Source organism: Gigantopelta aegis, chromosome 8 (assembly GCF_016097555.1).
Source record: "Gigantopelta aegis isolate Gae_Host chromosome 8, Gae_host_genome, whole genome shotgun sequence".
In the NCBI taxonomy this organism is placed as follows: Eukaryota; Metazoa; Mollusca; class Gastropoda; order Neomphalida; family Peltospiridae; genus Gigantopelta; species Gigantopelta aegis.
In genome coordinates this window covers 54,100,054-54,124,364 of record NC_054706.1, presented here as the reverse complement: position 1 = coordinate 54,124,364, position 24,311 = coordinate 54,100,054, and the positions used below count along the sequence as shown (strand labels likewise).

The 24,311-nt window shown below is 38.2% G+C and overlaps 1 protein-coding gene across 3 annotated transcripts in view; it reads left to right on the top strand.

Moving 5' to 3' along the window:
• Positions 1-24,311, top strand: part of LOC121378482 (ras association domain-containing protein 2-like) — a 76,995-nt gene that overhangs the window by 40,436 nt on the left and 12,248 nt on the right. The window lies entirely within an intron of this gene.

The window sequence follows — 24,311 nt, the reverse complement described above, 5'->3', positions numbered from 1 at the left end:
GGTCACGGCTCTAGCGACTTCAATTCTCACCTGATTTTCGTGACATTTTACATGTAAGATTTAGATCGTGAAATCTTGAACGAGGTCGTGTTTGACCTATCAGCGTCTATGAAGGTCAAGGTCGCTGTATAAATAGAAAAATAAAATTTCGTCCAGTGTTCATAAAACTTCACATTCGCGTTTTGAGATGCCTTGTTTGTTTGTTGTTTGTATTCGTGTGTTCGTGTTTGTGCGTGCGTGTGTGTATTTTTGTCTCTTTTTTTCTTTCTTGTGGGGGCGCGGTACGTAACCCACTGGGCTATTTCTCGTTCCAGCCAGTGCACCACGACTGGTATAACAAATGTCGTGGTTATGTGCAATATTTGATCAGGTCAGGTCATAGGGTTTTACGTGCACATTCAGAACAAGCTTATATATCCGATCTGTTGGATGGTTCTTATAAAATATCCCTTGCTACTAATGTAAAAATGTAGTGGGGTACCTCTCTAAGATTATAGGTCTGAATTACGAGATGTTTGACATCTGTTAGCTGATGATTTATAAATCAATGTGCACTAGTGTGAAAAAACAAACTTTAACTTTGAACTTTTTCTTCTTCTTTTTTGTTGTTGTTTTGTTATATTATAGGTTTCTTTTTTGTCTTTAGTTTTAAGAAATGTGTATGGTTATGGGTATGCTTAATCTTGGAGTTTTATTTGCTCGAGTGACTGTAGTTTTAACCCTGTTACATGTTGTCTACGGATTTTCTGATATATAAACAGGATAGATTTTAGAATTAAAAGTACGTAGATGTGTGTCCTGTTTATTTACAATTACGTTTTGTTCTCTTGGTATTGTGCAATAAATTAACATCCTGTTAAGCATATACATATTAAACTGGCAAATAGTTACAATGAGTTATTTGTTATAACACGTGTTCTACTTTGACTTCATTGAGTGAAGCAGCGTTTACTAACGTAACAGTTCTTTTTAAGAACAAGGTAATACAAGTTATTTCCCTTGAATGTTTTTTGCATATTTTTGCCTCAAGATGGCAGCTTGTTCCGTGCTTTTTAAGGTCAATATCTTACACATGCTTAGATGTGTATCGGTCTGAGGTGTCACTCCTACTATGGCTTTTAAACATTCAAATAGGTAAGAATATCATGTTTGTTTTCCTAATTTGACACGGCTATTTCCTTAAAAGTGATTATCTGGCCCAGTTTTCAGTGCTGGAAGTCGCGGTGATTTATTCATTGATGAGTGAATCATTGAATGAATTGACATCGATAATTCATTGAGTAACAAGTTTACCTTATTAATTATTTACCTTTGATGTCTTGCAAGTTGAGATGCTTGATGTTGGGTTCTTTTAAAGTTTAATGGTAAAGTATCAATTGATTTGAAATATTACTCCTGTGTTTGATTATATCTTATAATATATAGAACAAAAAAAAAAGGTCGTGAAATGGATGGGAGTTTGTGTTGGGGGTGGGGGAACCTGTTGTCAATAGTCTGGACAGGATGACACATTGTGGGGGCGGGGGGGGGGGTAAGAATGTTTTCCCCATATATTTTTTAAGGTAATACAATTCTCAATTTGCCATGTCAAACCCTCTCAGCAAACCCTCTCCACTCGATCACAGTTTCACAATAATGTTTATTTATTTATTTTTATCATAATTCATATATCTAACTAGTTGCTAAAATAATTTTGATTACTTCAGAACATCACATTAAGGCACTGACTACGCTGACAACATTAATTTAACTAAATTTTTGTTATATAATGACATCATAAAATCCACATGGATGTGATTAAGTTATTCGGTCATATACATATGCTTCCTACATGAGCAGGAAATATAGTATTACTGTTTGACTGATGGTCTCTCATGAGAGCTGTTTGTGTACAGTTTGGCCCCTGAAGGCAGGGTCACATTTTAATTGACCTGCTAAATGACCCAACAAAATAGTGCCTGAAAATGTTCATGTTTAGTTTGTACACAAAAACATACTTTATACAACCAGCTGCTTTACTTAGTCATTGTATTCCATTGTTGATTATTTGATCAAAGGGACATACCCTAGTTTTTAAACACTTGACACATATTTTTGACTGTTATATCCGTTTTTGATAACTTAAATTATACGTTACTTAAATTTTATTGTTTAGATTATCAATTTCTGTACATTCAAAGGGCTTTTGGTCATTCTGGTGTTTTTAATATCACAAAATGAATTTCTCATATTTTTAAAAATGCATGTGCGTCTGAGAAGTAACAGTTGTGGAGTCAAGTTTTAGTCTATTTTTAGAAGATATTTCACCATTTCAGTCACAAACTCATGTTCCACTCAATTGTAACTTTATCCAAATGTGTTACAGGCTTGTAGATTAACTAAACTGTTAATTTTCACAGGTTGAAACTAGTGTCTGTCCCTCTAAATACTGTGAAATCCCTCAAAACAGGACCCACTGTAAACTGGAATTTCTTCAAAACCAGTGTTTCTCATGGTCTCTTTTTCAATATTGGTAGAGAAAATAACTTCTGAACAAAATACTCTTCAAACTGGATTTTTAAACTTGGTGTCATGGGCTATTTCCCATTCCAGCCAATGCACCACAACTGGTGTAACAAAGGCTGTGGTATTTACTATCCTGTCTGTGGGATGGTGGATATAAAAGAACCCTTGCTGTTAATCGAAAAGTGCAGCCCATGAAGTGGCGACAACGGGTTTCCTCTCTCAATATCTGTGTGGTCCTTAACATATGTCTGACGCCACACAATTGTAAATAAAATGTGCCGAGTGCGTCGTTAAATAAAACATTCCTTTCCTTTGGTTTCATGGGTGTCTGGTTTAGAGGGTTTTCACAGTATAATTGAATTGGGGGGACTACATAGTTAGAACAAAACCCCCACCTATTTTAGCTAATGCTGGCTGTATAAACTATTTGCAGACTGGGTTATGGTAGCAAACATTAGCTTAGTAGAGCACTCACCTGAGATTACTATTACACGTATATAATTATTGCCATCATTACTATTACTATATTTCTGATTTAACCATTTTATGTTCTTATCATGTTGTCCAATGTATACCATGCCATTTTATATGATCCATATATAAAATAAATGATTTGAAAATTGATAATTTTAGTTCATAGGATTGAACCGTATCGACAGACACATTGGGTTCCCCCCATTCCAACTTGTGCCCCACAACTGGTATATCAAAGGCTATGGTATGTGATGTACTGTCTGTGGGAAAGTGCATATAATTTAAAGGATCCATTGTTACCAATGGGAAAATATAGCACAATTATGTTGTATCAATACAAGTCACAACTTTCAACTACAGTCAAACTTCGTTAACTCGAAGTTGAAGGGGACGACGAAATAGTTCGAGTTTCAGGGAGTTCGAGTGTTCGAAATTCGTACAGCAGACCTCAAAGTGAAACTGCATTGCAGTATTATCATTTCGTTGATATCGGATGTTAGCACATTTCTTCTGTGTATATGATAAAACTAAGTAAATATTAACAGAAATGAGATAAATCCGATCAATTTGACGTACATCTCTATGTACTTTTATTGTATTAATTGACAGTAAAGTAAAAAAAAAAGAAGAAGAAAACTGAAAGCACGTACTTACATATAACCGGAAGTAAGCGATAAATTAAAGTTGATATATTTTTCAAATGTCAGAACAAGGCGGAACGTAACGTAATAAATTAAAATACTGAATGTCGAATTGTACGTTTGTTTACCAAATAAAAAAGACACAATATAAATAGCAAAATTATTGTAAATCACAAAAATCATTTTAAAAACCCTCACTAACATAGCGAGACATAACATAACAAATCAAAACGCTGTATGCCAAATAGCACTAGGTTATGTACTTTTTTTTTTTACATATAAAACATTCACAACAGTACAAAATAATTTATAGCTCTCAAATCACAAAGTACAAAGAGCAGAACTATCCGAAAAAATTTGTAATTAGAGATTGTTTGGCACACTTGCTTAAAAAATCGTCTTTCTTTACAGTGTCTGTAATCTTGCACAGATTGGGTAGCATTTCTTCCGAATGTTTCTAACATAACTAAATGACTAGTAATGAATCATTTTGAATTCACACTTAAATAGCAAATAACAAATTTGACATGATGCACTCGTTTAAGAGAAAAAACAAACAGCATTAATTGTTATTACAACAGTTCTTTGAAGTAATGAGGCCCGCTGCCGTGTACAAACACCGACAACCCAATGCAGGCATGTAGGATCATTTCGTTCCGCATAGTCGGCGATCTATTATTCTGTAATTACCGCGTGTATCATCGATATCCGAGACCAGTCGGGACACTCACGCTTGGCTTGGGTGACAATTCATTTTTCTTTAAAGTATTACCAGTACAGTTAAAAGGCTCAGTCACTCCACAAACTTCGAATTTTGGAAGTGCAATATCCCTTTTTTTTTTTTATGGTGGGACCACAAAATTACTTTGAGAGATAGAGTTTTTCGAATGTTCGAAGTTTGAGTGTTCGAAGTCTGTTATTACTAGTTTGTATAGCAGTTCGGCCGGGACCGTCGTTTCTCTTCGAGAGATCGACGTTTACGAAAGATCTAAGTTTGAGTTATCAAAGGTCGACTGTATTTACAAACTTTGCAGTTGGTTAAAGACAATTTTAGTTGGAGCACAGGGACTTTTTCCCATGAGTATATATACAGTAAACTACTCTTATAATGAACTGTAAGGGACCAGATACATGGACCAGATACATCAGTTCGTTATAGCAGTAGTTCGTTATATACATTTGCGTAAGTTGGCCATTTTCTATCAGGAAGTCGGCCATTTTGGATTTTTAAAAATTTAAACAAGAATTAGTGTGTGCTTTTTTTAATTTTTCATTTATTATCACCAATATCAGTGCAGTCATTTTAGGTGCATTGCCTTTAATGCTACTGACTGATAAGATACAAATAAGATTAAAAAATTATGATCAGCATGCTGTATGTACACTAATTTACACTGAAATTAACAATTTTGGCAAACAAATTGGTTCGTTTTAACAGTTAATTTGCTATCCATAGTTCGTTCTATACATTAAAATTTATTAATACTATATAGGACAAAAACCCCAGGACTTTACAATCAGTTTGTTTTAACTGGTAGTTTGTTGTAAGCGTGTTCGTTCTAAAAGTACTTTACTGTATTACATTTAGCCCTCAAGATCTTCCAATGCATATAAGCCAAAATAAGTATTTTTTCCAGTTGTAGACATGAATAAATATAATTCAAGATAAATTGTTAAATAGTTTGTATTTAAAAAAATAAAAATAAAATAATAATAGCCCTATTATTTTGGGTAAGCAGGTCGAAATGTATGTTACTTCATAAAGACTTAATTTCAAATATTATTAGTTTTGGCCATTTATGTTACTTACCTATAAGTACTTAAATGTTGTTTTCTTTCACTTCAAAACTATTAAAAGGTCAACTGAATATAGGCCATGTCATCCTACAGGTCCTTAGGCAGTCCTAATTGACAAGCATGTTTTTACTCCAGTTACACTTGCTGTCATATCGATACCTTTGTGTATAAGATACATGCACATATAGCTATTGATAATGTTGTTCATCTTATACTTCAATAAATGAAATGTATGGTGATGGGTAATTAGATGAAGAACTGTCTCTGGATGCTGTGATTAAAACAGGATGTGTGTATCGGGGTCTGAGTAATGCTGGACTTGGTGATTCTCACTTAGAGGAAACAGTTATGCAGTTTCCTGACAGGTTTACACACAGTCGAAACCGACTATAACTGACACCTTGTAAAACAATCGCCTGTCTGTAATGGGCACTCCATGTATATTCCCTTTAAGCATAAATGTACTCTGTTTATTTCTTTATATAAACCACCTGTTTATAAAGGTCATATTCTGTATGTCTGATGGGTGGCCATTATTGTCAGGTTTAACTGTCATCTCTTGCACATTTAATCCATTTCCCCTGTTTCCCCCGTTCATTTCCCATAATGCTTTGATATCAGTATGTAACTGAAGCATTAACTGATGTCTTGTCTTTGATCAGTAATACCAAGTACTAAGTAGATACTAGACATGTAACAGTGTAGTTTTATCTCTGTATTTATTAATGTAAATGTATTACTATACATGTATGTTCTGTGTGCATGAAGAGTACTACACTGTTATATACAAGTGTATGTTCATATGAACAGGATTTATTGGGATTCATCTTGTATTGTCTTTTATTGTTTGTGAACAATATAAGTGAAGACAGAGATATTACACATTGTGATTTTTTTAAAGTACAGTTTTTAATTGAGTGATATTCCATTTAATGGATGCTGTTACAGACCTGTGTATAAGCCAACACTGTTTTTTTTTTAGTCAAAACAATTGTTCATCAAAACTTTTGTGAAAGTAAATATATTCAAAACATAGTTTCAGAACTCAAAATGTGTTAAGATAGCAATTTGTTCTGAGGAATTTCACCAGTTTTGTGTTCTTGTTGAAAAGGAAAAGTAGCAAATACCTTTCTGGATATTAATTTTGTGCTTTTAAAAATCATAACTTAAAAATCATTATGAGTGCACATGGTGAAAGAAAATTTTCAGGTGGATCATTAGCAGCTTACTTGGATAGATTTAAAAAGACTGCAGAATTCAGGTAATCATTTTACTTTGTTCACTACAGTATGTTTGTTTTTTAAGTGCTCGTTTGATACATGGTCGGTCTAGGATCAATCCCCAGGCTATTTCTCACTCTAGCCAGTGCACCATGACTGATATATCAACGGCCGTGGTATGTGCTATTCTGTCTGTGGGTTGGTGCATATAAAAGATCCCTTGCTATTCATGGAAAAATATAGCAGGTTTCCTCGCTAAGATTATGTCAAAATTACCAAATGTTTGATATCCAACAGTCGGTTGGTGGCCCATTGGGCTATTTCTCGTTCCAGCCAGTGCTCCGCAACTGGTGTAACAAAGGCTGTGGTATGTATTATCCTGTTTGTGGGATGGTGCATATAAAAGATCCCTTGCTGCTAATCGAAAAGAGTAGCCCATGAAGTGGCGGCAGTGGGTTTCCTCTCTCTATATCTGTATGGTCCTTAACTATATGTCTGATGCCATATAATCGTAAAATAAAATGTGTTGAGTGCGTCGTTAAATGAAACATTTCCTTCCAGCAGTCTATGATTAATAAAATTAATGTGCTCTAGTGGTGTCGTTAAAACTCTGTTCACTTATCTATACCCAATTGAAGGTTCAGGCACATCCACCCAAAACCCAATCTCTGACAAGGCCAGTGGCTGGGCATGGGACAGAAGGGAACTACAGTGTGACATGGAGTACCGGGTATTTTAATTTTACTTTCATGTTGGGGAAAAACATTTCTTTGTATCGGTAAATACAAAGGGATTCTTGTTTCCAAAAAGTAATGAACAGAAAGTGCAATCTACATACAATTTCTAAAATCAACAGCTAATTATATAGTTAGTTTAATATTTTAATTTGCATATCAACATGTACATAAACATACAGGCTACGAGTTAATAAAATATTCTGATATCACATAATACTGACAGACCTGTCAACCCTCCTGGATTTGGCAGGAGTCTCCTGGTATTTGATCAGATCTCCTGACAACCTGCGCAGGAGACAATTTCTCCTGTTAAATGACATTTTTGTAGGCATAAAAAAAAAATCGATCCCCTTTTGCCAAAATAACATAAAAGAAGTAGCTATGACAGATCTGAAGTGCCAGACTCTGGCCCAGAGTTGACAGCAATACACACAATGTTAAAATCACATGTCACAGCAAGACAAAGAAAATACCAATTAGCTATATAAACATACTTGTGTCAGTTAATTTTGTATGTTTGTGCAGTTGGTAACAAGGGTATATTTCAATAGATTTTTTTTTTTACAATTAATAAATGTTGTGTTTGATATAAAGTTATCCACGGAAATGGGTATAATTCCGGTATATTTCACACAATGTCCGTAATGAGGTTTTACTTATGATAATGGAAATACAATGTTTATTGCATCATTGTAATGATTTTAAATAAGTACCACGCCACTGTTCCTCATTATAGTAAAAACTGAATATTAATTTATAAGATTTATATAAATTTGTCTTGGGTACTTCAATTTGGGTACACTAGCCACAAATGATGATGTAACTTAACCTGTAAGTGTAATGCTGTAAATGTACTAATGATTTTTTTTAATTTCTTGTTATGTTCTTAACATTTTTGGATAAAAAAGATTTTTTTTAAAAATATTTATTAAATCTTAACAATATTTAAACTTTAAAAAGAAATATATACACACATATTTTTTTTTTTTTTTTAATTAATTATTATTATATTTTTTTAAAGCCAAGATCTAAGGTTAACAAGTATATATGACATTATATAGTGTTCATATAACTTATTGTAATACTGTTTACAACAACCTTGCGATTTTGGGTTAAATTGTGTGAAGTTAAAAAATCTCCAGTTTTTTGACAAAATCTCCTGCTTTTTCAACACACACCTCCTGCTTTCTCTTGACTAAAGGTTGACGGGTCTGTATTCAGTATTATACTGATTTATTGTATTACTTAAAAGGAACATAATTATGTCATATAGTTTGACTTAAAACATTAAAGGAAGTTTTTTTGGTGGGTTTTTAGTGTTTTTAAAAATAAAATCCATATATATTTAAGTCTTTAGTTCATTTGTTAAAACGATCTATCTTGCAAGTCTGGCCAAAATATTGATTTAATTACCTATTGTTATTCATGAACTTTACCATCTGGTGATTACTTAACTTCTGGGAACCTTTGTTTCTGCCTATAACCCAAATTTAAGGTCGAGCTGTTTAATAAAAGTGAACAAAACTTCATTGATGTAATTTTCCTCATTGTAACATAATGATGGTTGCTCCGTGCATCACAAATTGTGAACCATTTAGCTGGTGACTCAATCAGTTATTAAAACAGTATGGGGGTGTGTGAAGGGTGATGAGAGGAAGTTTTTGTTTAACTACACCACTAGAGCACATTGATTTATTGATCATCGGCTATTGGATGTCAAACATGTGGTCTTAGATAGGAAACTGGCTACATTTTTCTATTAGTAGCAAGGGATCTTGTATATGCAGTATGCACCATCCAACGGACAGGATAGCACATACCACAGCCTTTGATATATACCAGTCATGGTGCACTGGATGGAGTGAGAAATAGCCCAATGAGCCCACCAACAGGGATTGATCCCAGACCAACCATGCACCAAGCGAGTGCTTTACCACTGGGCAACATCCTGTCCTGATGATGCGAGTAGTGGTAGTAGTTTATTATATTAACTGTGGGAAAGTGCATCCCTTGCTTGGACCCATTGGGTTATTTCTCGTGCTAGTCAGTGCTCCACAACTGGTGTAACAAAGGCCGTGGTATGTACTATCCTGCCCTGATGATGCGAGTAGTGGTAGTAGTTTATTATATTAACTGTGGGAAAGTGCATCCCTTGCTTGGACCCATTGGGTTATTTCTCGTGCTAGTCAGTGCTCCACAACTGGTGTAACAAAGGCCGTGGTATGTACTATCCTGCCCTGATGATGCGAGTAGTGGTAGTAGTTTATTATATTAACTGTGGGAAAGTGCATCCCTTGCTTGGACCCATTGGGTTATTTCTCGTGCTAGTCAGTGCTCCACAACTGGTGTAACAAAGGCTGTGGTATGTACTATCCTGCCCTGATGATGCGAGTAGTGGTAGTAGTTTATTATATTAACTGTGGGAAAGTGCATCCCTTGCTTGGACCCATTGGGTTATTTCTCATGCTAGTCAGTGCTCCACAACTGGTGTAACAAAGGCCGTGGTATGTACTATCCTGCCCTGATGATGCGAGTAGTGGTAGTAGTTTATTATATTAACTGTGGGAAAGTGCATCCCTTGCTTGGACCCATTGGGTTATTTCTCGTGCTAGTCAGTGCTCCACAACTGGTGTAACAAAGGCCGTGGTATGTACTATCCTGTCTATGGGATGGTGCATATAAAAGATCCCTTATTGCTAATCGAAAAGAGTAGCCCATGAAGTGGCGACAGCGGGCCATAATTTTAAATATGCCAAAGTGTCTTTAAACAAATATTTCTTTACTCTCATGGATACAGATTTTTGAATCTATCATAGTTTTTAGTTTTGAAGCTATCATAGTGCTACCATATCGTAAAACTGTCATTAGCTATGACGTCATTACAACACATGCCATAGCCTACAACACTTTTACGATATTTTCCAATATCTAGGCCCTGATTGGGATGCAAAATCCAATGTGGGGTTACTGGCAAATAATACTCAAATGCTGAAACTACAGTTTAGATCTGGTTAAAAACAGACTTGAAGATATCAACAGCACATTTTTCACAACAAAGCCCCCAGCATGATCAGGCGTGTAAAAATAGGATCTTGACATGGATATAGGCATGCCAGGTTTTTTTTTTTTTTTAGGGCATGCTATTTATCTAGGGATGATATGAGTGTTACTGTTATCACCAAATACTACTGTATGTTTATGAACCTAACAGCCTGTAATAAATTCTGTCAGATAGCGGTGTTATCTTATCACAACTTTTGACCTTTCGGTCTGATCACAACCACTGTGAGGTTAGGGTTGTTAGTATGTGTATTGGCACAGATACAGGGAAATAAATGTTTATTTTATTTGTTACTTATCTTCTTCGCTGGTATTCTTATTAAGGCACTCGTGAAATTCTCCAGTTCGCCTGATGTGCGATAGATCTAGGATCGATTCCCGTTTGTGGACCCATTGAGCTATTTCTCGTTCCAGCCAGTGCTCCACGACTGGTAAAACAAAGCCATGGTATGTGCTATCCTTTCTGTGGGATGGTGCATATGAAAGTTCCTTTGTTAATAATGGACAAATGTAGCAGGTTTCCTCTCTAAGACTATTATGTCAGAATTATGAAATATTTCACATCCAATAGCCGATCATTATGTTCTAGTGGTGTCGTTAAACAAAACAAACTTTATTTCATGAAATTTACCATCTGGTGATTACCGTAACTTCTGGGAACCTCTGTTTCTGCCTATATCTAACCCAGATTTATTTTATCGGCCTCAGTGGTGTCGTGGTTAGGCTATCAGTCAATAGGCTGGTAGGTACTGGGTTCGGATCCCAGTCGAGGCATGGGATTTTTAATCCAGATACTGACTCCAAACCCCGAGTGAGTGCTCCGCAAGGCTCAATGGGTAGGTGTAAACCACTTGCACCGACCAGTGATCCATAACTGGTTCAATGAAGGCCATGGTTTGTGCTATCCTGCCTGTGGGAAGCGCAAATAAAAGATCCCATGCTGCTAATCGGAAAGAGTAGCCCATGAAGTGGCGACAACGGGTTTCCTATCAAAATCTGTGTGGTCCGTAACCATATGTCTGATGCCATATAACCGTAAATAAAATGTGTTGAGTGCGTCGTTAAATAAAACATTTGTTTTTAACCCAGATTTAAGGTCTGGCTGTTTAATGAAAGTTAACAAAGTTTGATTGATGTAATTTTCCTGATTGTGACATAATGATGGTTGTTTCTCCATGCATCACAAATGGTCAACTATTTAACTGGTGACTCCAGATAATGAAATCAGATTATAGTACAGTTTAGTAACCAAATATAACCTATTGATGATGACATTGGGTGCAGTTGTATATATGTATGTATGCTCACAAATGACTGTCAGGTCAGATGGCTGGAATTAACGTGCTTGTATCAATTTAATGTTCAAGCACACTTGTTGGGAGCATGATTTCTGACTAGGGCCAGAAACTGTGTTCACAACAGAGGGGTGGGGAGAGTGTTTGTAAAAAAAAAAGGAAAAAAAAGAAGAAGTTAAAAACGTTTATACAAATGATTAGATAAAAAATACTAATTAATGGTTAAATAAACTTTATTTAAAGGAAGTTAAAAAGTGTTTATACAAAGGGTTAAAAAAGTATGTCTGGTTAATCTGGTATTTATGTCGGAGGAGAGTAGACGGGAAGGTCTGCCCCATTTTTAATTCATTTCCTTAGGCCGTCCCATCCACTACCTCCACCATAATGGAAATGTTAAGAATTGGAAAGTGGAGATTGATGAATGATATTATCTCCATATTAGCCATGGGTGCAGTTGCAGGGGCTGGGTTTTTATAGCCGACCCCCCTTGCACCTCAATCAAAGTTTCTTCTCTTTTTCAATACATTTTCTGGGTGAGCATGTCTCGGCCTTCTTATAAACTTAACTTGCCATAGTCTAGACCCCACTCCCCTGCTAACGTTCTTACACATGCACTTGGAAATTCGAAGCAATTTCCAAACCTCAACAGTACAGTATGTGGTGGCAGTGGGTTTCCTCTCTACTGTTGATATATCTATGATAGACACTTAATAGTTACAAATGGGTTAAACTTGCTGAAATACCAGCCTCGGTGTTTAAGCCATCGGACATAAGTCTGGTAGGTACAGGGTTCGCAGCCCGGTACTGGCTTCCACCAAGAGCGAGTTTTAACGACTCGGTGAGTAGGTGTAAGACAACTACACCCTCCCGTCTCTCACTAACCACTAACAACTAACCCACTGTCCTGGACAGACAGAGCAGCCCAGATAGCTGAGGTGTGTGCCCAGGACGGCATGCTTGAACCTTAATTGAAATGAAATGTGCTGAAGTGTCATAAAGCAAGCATTCATTTCCTACAAACATTAATTATTTTTTTATCACTTGCCATCGAGATCGCACAAAGTAATTTTTAGTGGTCCAAATCTAAAAATAACTGGCCTCAGGCCACCATATTCTAGAACCTCTTCATTAAAACAACAAACACATTAAAACACATGAGATTTCAGGGTTCACACTGGAAAGAATTCTGTTTTAGACACTTTTCACATATGTAGAGTATTTCCGTAAAAATTAAATTGAAAACTGGTTAATTTAAAAACAGTTTTATTAGCCAAATATTGCATCCACTTTGTATGAAAATGAGAAATTGGCTAATTTGGCAATGTGTAGAAATTAAAGGGTTGTGTAATACAAATCAAGGCTTCTAGAATTTGTACAAAATCCACTAGCCATGGGATCAGTGATTTAAACAATCCACTAGCCATGGGATCAGTGATTTAAACAATCCACTAGCCATGGGATCAGTGATTTAAACAATCCACTAGCCATGGGATCAGTGATTTAAACAATCCACTAGCCATGGGATCAGTGATTTACAAAATCCACTAGCCATGGGATCAGTGATTTACAAAATCCACTAGCCATGGGATCAGTGATTTACAAAATCCACTAGCCATGGGATCAGTGATTTAAAAAATCCACTAGCCATGGGATCAGTGATTTAAACAATCCACTAGCCATGGGATCAGTGATTTACAAAATCCACTAGCCATGGGATCAGTGATTTACAAAATCCACTAGCCATGGGATCAGTGATTTAAAAAATCCACTAGCCATGGGATCAGTGATTTAAAAAATCCACTAGCCATGGGATCAGTGATTTAAAAAATGTACTAGCTATGGTTAAAAATTCACAAGCCCTGCTTTACTTAATACAATTTCACTAATAGTAGTAATGGATATGTTACCCAAAGACGGAGATCTAGAGATTAAAAACACTAAGATTGGGGAGTCGGGTGGGAGCAGGTTATTCATATTTACATGCAGCATTTGATAACTTGCTTTTCACTAGCCATTGGGCATGGCAATAGTAGTTATTTACAAGCCATTGGGCATGGTAATAGTAGTTATTTACTAGTCCAACATTGAATATCACTGGCCATGGGAGTGGGGCTACCATAATCTAGAAGCTCTGGCATGGCAATAGTAGTTATTTACAAGCTATTGGGCATGATAATAGTAGTTATTTACTAGTCCAACATTGAATATCACTGGCCATGGGAGTGGGGCTACCATAATCTAGAAGCTCTGTCTGGCATGGCAATAGTAGTTATTTACAAGCCATTGGGCATGATAATAGTAGTTATTTACTAGCCCTACATTGAATATCACTGGCCATGGGAGTGGGGCTACCATAATCTAGAAGCCGTGCAATTGTAGCTGTACATGATTATACTATATTCGCACCTACCTGTGACTGTGAGTATTAGCAGACTTACCTGTCTTCTGATTGATGTCTTACTGTGCACAGGCCTCTGGCCATGTCATTGGTTTGTATGCAAACTACCACTTGCATATAGACCATTGCACATACACTCAATAGTGAACTTTGAATTAGCACTTTGAATAATAATACAAATCAATAGAGCATTTATACTGTGTATCGACTAGATACGACAGATGGTGAATTGTATTTCCTCAACTGTCATTGATTTTTTGGAGTTCGGACAAATATTTGCATATTTTCTTTTGATGTTTATCTATATTGCTGTATTTGAAGTTTGCAAATCGTGGAGCACCATTAATTTGCATGTTGGAGGATTTTGACATTCTGTATGCTTTTGGGGTTGTGTTTTTTTTGAGTTGAGCAAAACATGGAGAGATATGTTTAGGTTTTGAGGTTAGCATATATTGTGGAGAAACATTGGCATGGTGTAGGTGCTGACGTTTTCTGTGTGTTCAGTTTCAAATTCAACAAAGAGGAGAGACGGTTATTTGTTTTGATTTATTCTTGTGTATGCATGCATTTGACAAAGCTTGTTATTAATAATGGGAAACGCACTAAACCATGAGGACCTGTTTTCCAGAATTCATCCAAGCAGTAGGGTGTAAGTACCACATTATGTTTACAAGAGTTCGGGGCGGGATCTAGCTAGGTCGGTACTCGGTAGAGTGCTCACCTCGAGTGCTTTGGTTCGAAAGATCTAATTTCATTTTGCTGACCAATTTTCTGATTGTTGTTTTCCATTCCAACCATTGTCCCAGTCCATTCTTATTTTCCCCATTCTAACCAGTGCCCCCTCCCCATCAGTTTGTTTTCTGTTTCAACCAATGACACCAGTCCATTTTGGTTTTCCCATTCCAACCAGTAACACCCCCCTCCAGTCCATTGGCTTTTTCTTATTCCACAGTCCATTGGATTTTTTCTGTTCCAACCAGTGCCCCAGTCCATTGTTTTTCTCCATTCCAACCAGTGCTCCAGTCCAATGGGGGTTTTTCTGTTCCAACCAGTGCCCCAGTCCATTGTTTTTCCCAATTCCAACCAGTGCTCCAGTCCAATATTGTTCCCCATTCCAATCAATGCTCCAGTCCAATGGGTTTTTTCTGTTCCAACCAGTGCTCCAGTCCATTGTTTTTCCCCAGTCCAATGGGTTTTTTCTGTTCCAACCAGTGCCCCATCCATTGTTTTACCCCAGTCCAATGGGTTTTTTCTGTTCCAACCAGTGCTCCAGTCCATTGTTTTCCCCCAGTCCAATGGGTTTTTTCTGTTCCAACCAGTGCCCCCAGTCCATTGTTTTTTCCCCATTCCAGCGAGTATTCCATTCCAGTGGGCTTTTCTGTTCCAACCTGTGTGTTCTGTCTTTATAAAAATTATCAATGTGCTCTAGTGGTGTAAACTATATAAAACTGAACATAACAGATCCTTTGCTGCTAATTAGTATGATGTACATGTATATGGCAGCTGTGGGTTTATTATTTTCTCTCCAATCGTCACACGACACCAGTGGCCAGAGTTTACAAATATGTGCAAGCGTCATTAAACAAACATTCCTTTCCTTTTCCTACCCATCAATAATGAGATCTAATAACAGATAGCAACATGTAGGATGCAGGTTTTCACAGCATGATGGATCACATGTCTCTCATTTATTGCTGAATGCATGCTGATACACTGGCAATGCATGCTGATACACTGGCAATATGTAGTGCATAAAATACCCATAGTTCTGCTTGCAGACGGAGTCTGGATAGGCTTTTCAGAGATGAAACGTTTTCAGCGTTTATCCAGAATTCTGGATTTTTAATTGTCTGTACAGTATTTCCAAGTTTTTCACTATCAATGTTGTTATAAATATAAATATATTTTTTATCCCAATGCCTCCTTTCCTTTTAGAGGCAGGATGTATCCCAGTGGTAAAGCATTCGTTTGATGCACAGTCAGTCTAGGATCGATCCCCGTCGGTGGACCCATTGGGCTATTTCTCGTTCCAACCAGTGCTCCACAGCTGGTGTAACAAAGGCCGTGGTATGTACTATCCTGTCTGTGGGATGGTGCATATAAAAGATCCCTTGCTGCTAATAGAAAAGAGTAGTCTATGAAGTGGTGACAGCAGGTTTCCTCTCTCAATATCTGTGTGGTCCGTAACCATATGTCCGACACCATATAACTGTAAATAAAATGTGTTGAGTGCGTCATTAAATAAAACATTTCCTTTCTTCCTTTCCTTGTACTTCTTTGAATTCCATCTCATTGCTTACCAATCTGGCAACTCCTATCTTTCAACTTCTTTCGCTGTCCACCTCCACATCCCAGTCCTTGTCTCTCCATCCGTGGTTTCACTTGATACTTTGCGTACATTCTAAATGGGGGTAGTGGTAGCTATTTTAAGCCATTGTGCAACCCTAACATTAGGGCCAATTCTGGATTTTTAGTCATCTGTATAGTATTTCCGGCTTTTCAACTGTCCAAACGTTTTTGTACTTTTCATCCAAAACTTGCGATGTGGTTTTGGTTGATACACATTCTACACAGGGGTGATGGTAGCGATTTTAATCCATTGCGCAAGCCCAACGTTAAGGCCAATCTCAGTATTAAAATTTCTGGTATATTTTTTTAACCACTTTCATCTCAACCTTTTAAAAATAAAATTACCAAGCAATCATACATAGTGCATACATGTACATATACATATGCATGAATAATGCATTTTACAAGCTGTGCCCGTTCTTGTGATGTTATGAGTTACCTGAATGGATGTTCAACAAAAGGCCGACATCAACAAAAACATCGGCTAATGGGTGTCAAACAGAAAGATGAATCATTGAATTAAGTACCTCCCTTCATAAAAAGCCGCGACAGCGGGTTTCCTCTCAAAATCTGTGTGGTCCGTAACCATATATCTGACGCCATATAACCGTAAATAAAAAGTGTTGAGTGCGTCGTTAAATGAAACACTTCTTTCTTTCATAAAAAGCCTTTGATCAAACCATTAAAACCCAGTGTGAACATCTATGATGAAGGTTGCATTATTTAGGCTATTATTTTCTGCATGCAGTCAACCATGTAAATTATATTAAAGTTAATCAATTCCATGTATATAGGATTTGTTTGGTGTATAATGCACAAATAAAAATGCATGTACTTCCTTACCCCTCACCCACCCAGCTTCTCAATTTGCCATACCCTGAGGGATAAAAAAATATTCTGTGTCTGCTATAAAAGGAGTCTTTATTCCCAGCAAGTGTATGGTAAAGTCATCATCTATGTTTTCAATAGAGGGTGTGGTACATACATGCGTGTCTGTATTCACACTGCATACACAACTCCTTTTCATATACTGTTGTATTTTTGTTCATGTAAAACTAGTTGACATATAGGTAAAGAATAACCTGCAGCTATATAAAAATGTCATTTACAGGGTAACATTGACAATATAAGATCTGTGTATTGGAACCTGTGTATGAGCATGATGGGCCTCAGATTACAGTTATCTTCCCATTTGGTTGTCCAAAATCCTGAAATTTGACCGCGCAAGTAGTCTGCTGTTTGACTGTGATTATTTCATGGCAGACAGCTATGAAGTGGCAACTGTTTGACTGAAGTGACAGGGGATAGCATGTAGTTTGTAAACATGTGTAACTTGTTGACATTGAAGACTTGTTTGTGATAATTCCGGCCCATGCAAAAGTAGTGCTTTTTGTGTAAAATGGGTGTACTCCTGCCTGGTTTAGAGGGTGTGTCTTTTTAAACCAATATGCTGGGAGAAAGAGCTGGACAACAGGGGTTGTCCTTTTCAGGGTATGTGTCCCCCATGCAGGCAAAGGTACATACAAAACTTCACGGGCCTGCTGATATTAATAAAAATGTTATAGCCACTAAGGCTATATAGAAACATATAGCGAAATTAATTGTGGTCTGAGGCCATGTGTGTGTGTCTGTGGGCACCTTTCCTCCACAACCAAACCCCCCCACCTCCCCCCCCCCCCCCCTGCCAACTGGCTACAGCACTATACATAGGAATATTACCCCATGTGCAGTTTGTTCATTGTATTTTATTATTTGATTGAGGCCTACACAATTGGAAAATAAAAGCATAAATAATGTACACATTAGTTTTGAAGTTTTCCCATTATTTATTTTAGATAACATATTTTAGTGACAGCTAAGATTATATTTAAAATCGGGTCACTACTTCCTGGTTCTGTAATTGGATCTGTAATACAGGACATTCTAAAGCATTCAGACATGACGGGGTGGGATTTGGCTCAGTCGGTTGAGTGCTCGCTTGAGGTGCTTGCGTCGGAGGATTGAACCACCTCGGTAGATCCAATCAACTGATATGAGTTTTTTCTCATTCCAACCAGTGCACCACAACTGGTCAAAGGCCATATTTATGTAGCATCATAATTCAGTCCATTGGGCAGGAATAAGGTTATGCTTATGTCAGTCCATTGGGCAAGAATGAGGTTATGCTTATGTCGGAGTCCACTGTAGCTGGTAATGTTTGTTAATATTACCCCTTACAGACTAAGGTGATGTTTATGCTTGGTCCACTGTAGCTGGTAATGTTTGTTAATATTACCTATACAGACTGAGGTGATGTTTATGCTGGATTCACTGTAGCTGGTAATGTTTGTTCATATTACCTGTATAGACTAAGGTGATGTTTATGCTTGGTCCACTCTAGCTGGTCATGTTTGTTAATATTACCTATACAGACTGAGGTGATGTTTATGCTGGATTCACTGTAGCTGGTAATGTTTGTTCATATTACCTGTACAGACTAAGGTGATGTTTATGCTTGGTCCACTGTAGCTGGTCATGTTTGTTCATATTACCTATACAGACTGAGGTGATGTTTATGTTGAGTCCACTGTAGAATACATGTATTACCACCACCATACAGACTGATGTGATGTTTATGCTGGATTCACTGTAGCTGGTCATGTTTGTTCATAGCTGGTCATGTTTGTTAATAACATCTATACAGACTGAGGTGATGTTTATGTTGGATCCACTGTAGCCTGCAGTGTTTGTTAATATTACCCCTTACAGACTGAGGTGATGTTTATGTTGGATCCACTGTAGCCTGCAGTGTTTGTTAATATTACCCCTTACAGACTGGGGTTATGTTTATGTTGGATCCACTGTAGCCTGCAGTGTTTGTTAATATTACCCCTTACAGACTGGGGTTATGGTTGGATGTTGCAGTGTTTGTTATGTTGGATCCACTGTAGCCTGCAGTGTTTGTTAATATTACCCCTTACAGACTGGGGTTATGTTTATGTTGGATCCACTGTAGCCTGCAGTGTTTGTTAATATTACCCCTTACAGACTGAGGTGATGTTTATGTTGGATCCACTGTAGCCTGCAGTGTTTGTTAATATTACCCCTTACAGACTGAGGTGATGTTTATGTTGGATCCACTGTAGCCTGCAGTGTTTGTTAATATTACCCCTTACAGACTGGGGTGATGTTTATGTTGGATCCACTGTAGCCTGCAGTGTTTGTTAATATTACCCCTTACAGACTGGGGTGATGTTTATGTTGGATCCACTGTAGCCTGCAGTGTTTGTTAATATTACCCCTTACAGACTGGGGTGATGTTTATGTTGGATCCACTGTAGCCTGCAGTGTTTGTTAATATTACCCCTTACAGACTGGGGTGATGTTTATGTTGGATCCACTGTAGCCTGCAGTGTTTATTACCCCTTACAGTTAATATTACCCCTTACAGACTGAGGTGGTTTATGTTGGATCCACTGTAGCCTGCAGTGTTTGTTAATATTACCCCTTACAGACTGGGGTGATGTTTATGTTGGATCCACTGTAGCCTGCAGTGTTTGTTAATATTACCCCTTACAGACTGGGGTGATGTTTATGTTGGATCCACTGTAGCCTGCAGTGTTTGTTAATATTACCCCTTACAGACTGAGGTGATGTTTATGTTGGATCCACTGTAGCCTGCAGTGTTTGTTAATATTACCCCTTACAGACTGAGGTGATGTTTATGTTGGATCCACTGTAGCCTGCAGTGTTTGTTAATATTACCCCTTACAGACTGAGGTGATGTTTATGTTGGATCCACTGTAGCCTGCAGTGTTTGTTAATATTACCCCTTACAGACTGAGGTGATGTTTATGTTGGATCCACTGTAGCCTGCAGTGTTTGTTAATATTACCCCTTACAGACTGAGGTGATGTTTATGTTGGATCCACTGTAGCCTGCAGTGTTTGTTAATATTACCCCTTACAGACTGAGGTGATGTTTATGTTGGATCCACTGTAGCCTGCAGTGTTTGTTAATATTACCCCTTACAGACTGAGGTGATGTTTATGTTGGATCCACTGTAGCCTGCAGTGTTTGTTAATATTACCCCTTACAGACTGAGGTGATGTTTATGTTGGATCCACTGTAGCCTGCAGTGTTTGTTAATATTACCCCTTACAGACTGGGGTGATGTTTATGTTGGATCCACTGTAGCCTGCAGTGTTTGTTAATATTACCCCTTACAGACTGAGGTGATGTTTATGTTGGATCCACTGTAGCCTGCAGTGTTTGTTAATATTACCCCTTACAGACTGAGGTGATGTTTATGTTGGATCCACTGTAGCCTGCAGTGTTTGTTAATATTACCCCTTACAGACTGGGGTTATGTTTATGTTGGATCCACTGTAGCCTGCAGTGTTTGTTAATATTACCCCTTACAGACTGGGGTTATGTTTTGTACATGGGCCTGACCTAGAACAAACATAACTCTTTATGAAGCTAGCAGTGCATTCAGACAGGTGCACGTAGCAGTGTTGTGGTTTACGCATTCATCACTTCTGTCGACCTACTCAAACTGCCTGATGCTGTCTTGATGTACCTGGGTGAAAACAGTAATGTAAGCATGTCTTTTGAAATGTTCTTTTGTTAGGTCATCTGTAGACTGTTGAAAACGTCTTCTTTTTTTTAAAAGGAAAATATTGGTGTTATGTACATAGATCTGGTGTTTAGGTGTGATCACCTCGTCTCTACGTCCTTCTTTTTTGGTTGATGTTGCGGATTCACACTTTCTTGTCAGTGTGGGGTGTAGCTCAGTGGTAGGGCACTTCATTGAGGTGCTAGGGGTCATAGGATCGATCACCATCGAAGGACAATTCCTCCCCCACCCGCCCATCCAGACCTTGTGGTTTAAGGGAGCTATTACTTTCACTGCTTAACATTCACTGGAGCTAGTTCAAGGAGAGTAATTTTAGCTCCCGTAGCATGTAAACTTATATAGTATCAATATGATAATCTTAAATGGCTCCCCATAATCTAAAGTTGGGGAGCAATTACTCACTTCCATTAGTGGGTAATTTTTGGCATGCTTTCCATTAGAGAACTGTTAAAGCATGTATGTCATGGACTCAAACACTGACTTCACTAGAGCTCCGTTCAAGACAGACTGAACCAGTGTCATGTTGGTACATCAAAGGTTGTGGTATACCATATATTAGATATCAAATAGCTGTGGTTATTACAATGTACTTACCATACATGTAGGTACTTTGGTGTTAAAAAAACATTCCTTTCCTCTCCTCGCTTTGTCATGCACATGAGTATAAAGCTGTGATATTTGAAGATAATAACGCAGTCAGCCTAAGATCGATCCCTGTTGCTGGACCTATTGGGCTATTTCTTGTTCCAGCCAGTGCACCATGACTGGTATATCAAAGGCTGTGGTATGTGCTATCCTGTCTGTGGGATGGTGCATATAAAATATCACTTGTTACTAATGGAAAAATGTAGCGGGTTTCCTCTCTATGACTGTCAAAATGACCAAATGTTTGACATCCAATAGCCGATGGTTAATAAATCAATGTGCTCTAGTGGTTTCGTTAAATAAAACAAACTTCAAGGTAATAAATAATGGTAAAGTGGCTAAACCATCATGCAGTTGGGGGGGGGGGGGGGGGGAGACGTAGCCCAGTGGTAAAGTGCTCGTTTGGGATCAATCCCCGTCGGTGGGCCCATTGTGCTATTTCTCATTCCAGCCAGTGCACCATGACTGGTACATCAAAGGCCATGGTATGTGCTATCCTGGATGGTGCATATAAAAGATCCCTTGCTGTTAATCGAAAAGAGTAGCCCATGAAGTGGCGACAGTGGGTTTCCTCCCTCAATATCTGTGTGGTCCTTAACCATATGTCCGACGCCATATAACCGTAAATAAAATGTGTTGAGTGTGTCGTTAAATAAACCTTTTCTTTCCTTCCATCATGCAGTGTTAAGTCTGGTGGATGCTGGGCTTGCGTCCCAGTACTGGCTTGGGTTGGGATGTAGCCCAAATGTAAAGCACTCTCCTGATATTAACTGTCGGTGGAGTCCATTGAGTCATGTCATGTCATAGGGTTTTACGTGCACATTCAGAACAAGCTGTTGTAGCGCATGCCTGTCGTGGGCACAAGAGCCAGCCTTGGCCGGCTCCTCCGTCCATGACAGGAAAGGTGGGGGGAGGGGAGAGGAGGGACTGCCTGCACTGGCAGGTGCAAGGGAGCACCAGCAGCCCGATCAAATCGGTGGCAGGCGGGTGGGGGTGGTGGTGGTGCTATGGAATTTTGAATGGAGCCGTTAGTGTCAAAGAGAAATGGTGCGCAATTTTGATTGAGGAAGTTTGGCGCAATTTTGATTTAAGAAGTTTGGCGCAATTTTGAATGGTCAGTCAAAAGGTAAATGGCTGAGCTAGCATAGGTTTTGATATTAGTGAGTCGAGAGTAGCTCGTTCCACTGAGTGGACCCATTGAACTATTTCTTGAACATTCCAGCCAATGCTCCACAACTGGGCTGCGTTCAACCGGACCGAGCAGATAAAAATGTCCGGCAGACTGGTTTAGGCACCTCACGTTAAACCAAATGGACATGTCAGGAACAAATCAAATAGTCTGCGAATTTTAGCGAAACGTTCGTGAAACATTCGCTTGCTGAACTCAGGGCTAGTGCAACAAAGGCTGTGGTATGTACCAACATGTCTGTAAGATGGTGCATATAAAATATTCCTTGCTGCAAATCAAAAAGAGTACCTCATGGAGTGGCAGTGGCAGGTTTCATCTCTAATTATCTATGTGTTCCTTATGTGTTCCTTAATCATATGTCCAACGCCAGATAACCAGGCATTGAAATAAGCATTGTGCCTGGTAACCCATTTACAGGTTACCACAAAATATAGCCTGGTAACCTGTAGGTTACCACAAGTTGTGACAACTATATGAAAGTTAGAATTGAATTCCTGTTACTACTACTTTTAACACCCTTACATGTGTGCCAGATGATTATTGTCTGTGTCCGAAGTGTTATTAGTTTTAGCATCACTTAAATCATCAACGCGGATGTTCTAAAATTGTATCGGTGCACGCGAACATCGGTACGAGAAATGAAATTCAGAAGTAAATTTATCTAGTGGGCACTTCTTAAACGCGGATTGCCGAAATTGCTTTGCAATTGCATAAGTGCGCATGAACACAAAACGCGGAAGTAAATTCATCTATTGGACACTACTTAAACGCGGGGTGACTATAATTGCTTGCAATTGCACAAGTGCGCACGAACATTGATGCAATTCCTTACGAGAAAATGAAATGTGGAAGTCCGGAATGCATTGCCTGGTTTACTTTCAGAAACGAAACTACCATTCGTTGAATTTTTTTCTTTTGAGTTTTCTTACATGTGGTAACCTACCGGTAACCTGGACAACCGTTCTCGCCTTATTTCGATGCCTGTATAACTGTAATGAAAATGTGTTGAGTGTGTCATTAAATAATTCATTTCCTTCTTCCTTCCCTCCCAGTACTAGTTTGTTTGTTTTCTTTTAAATGACACCACTAGAGCACATGATTTATTAACCATCGGCTATTGGATGTCAAACATTTCGTCATTGTGAGAAGAAACCTGCTACATTTTTTCAATTAGTAGCAAGGGATCTTTTATAGGCATCATCCCACAGGCATAATAGTACATACCACGGCCTTTGATATATTAGTCATGGTGCACTGGCTGAAATGAAAAATAGCCCAATGGACGCACCGATGGGGATCGATCCTAGACCGAACGCACATCAGGCAGATGCCTTACGACTGGGCCCATTTGGTTATTTCTCGTTCCAGCCAGTGCACCACGAC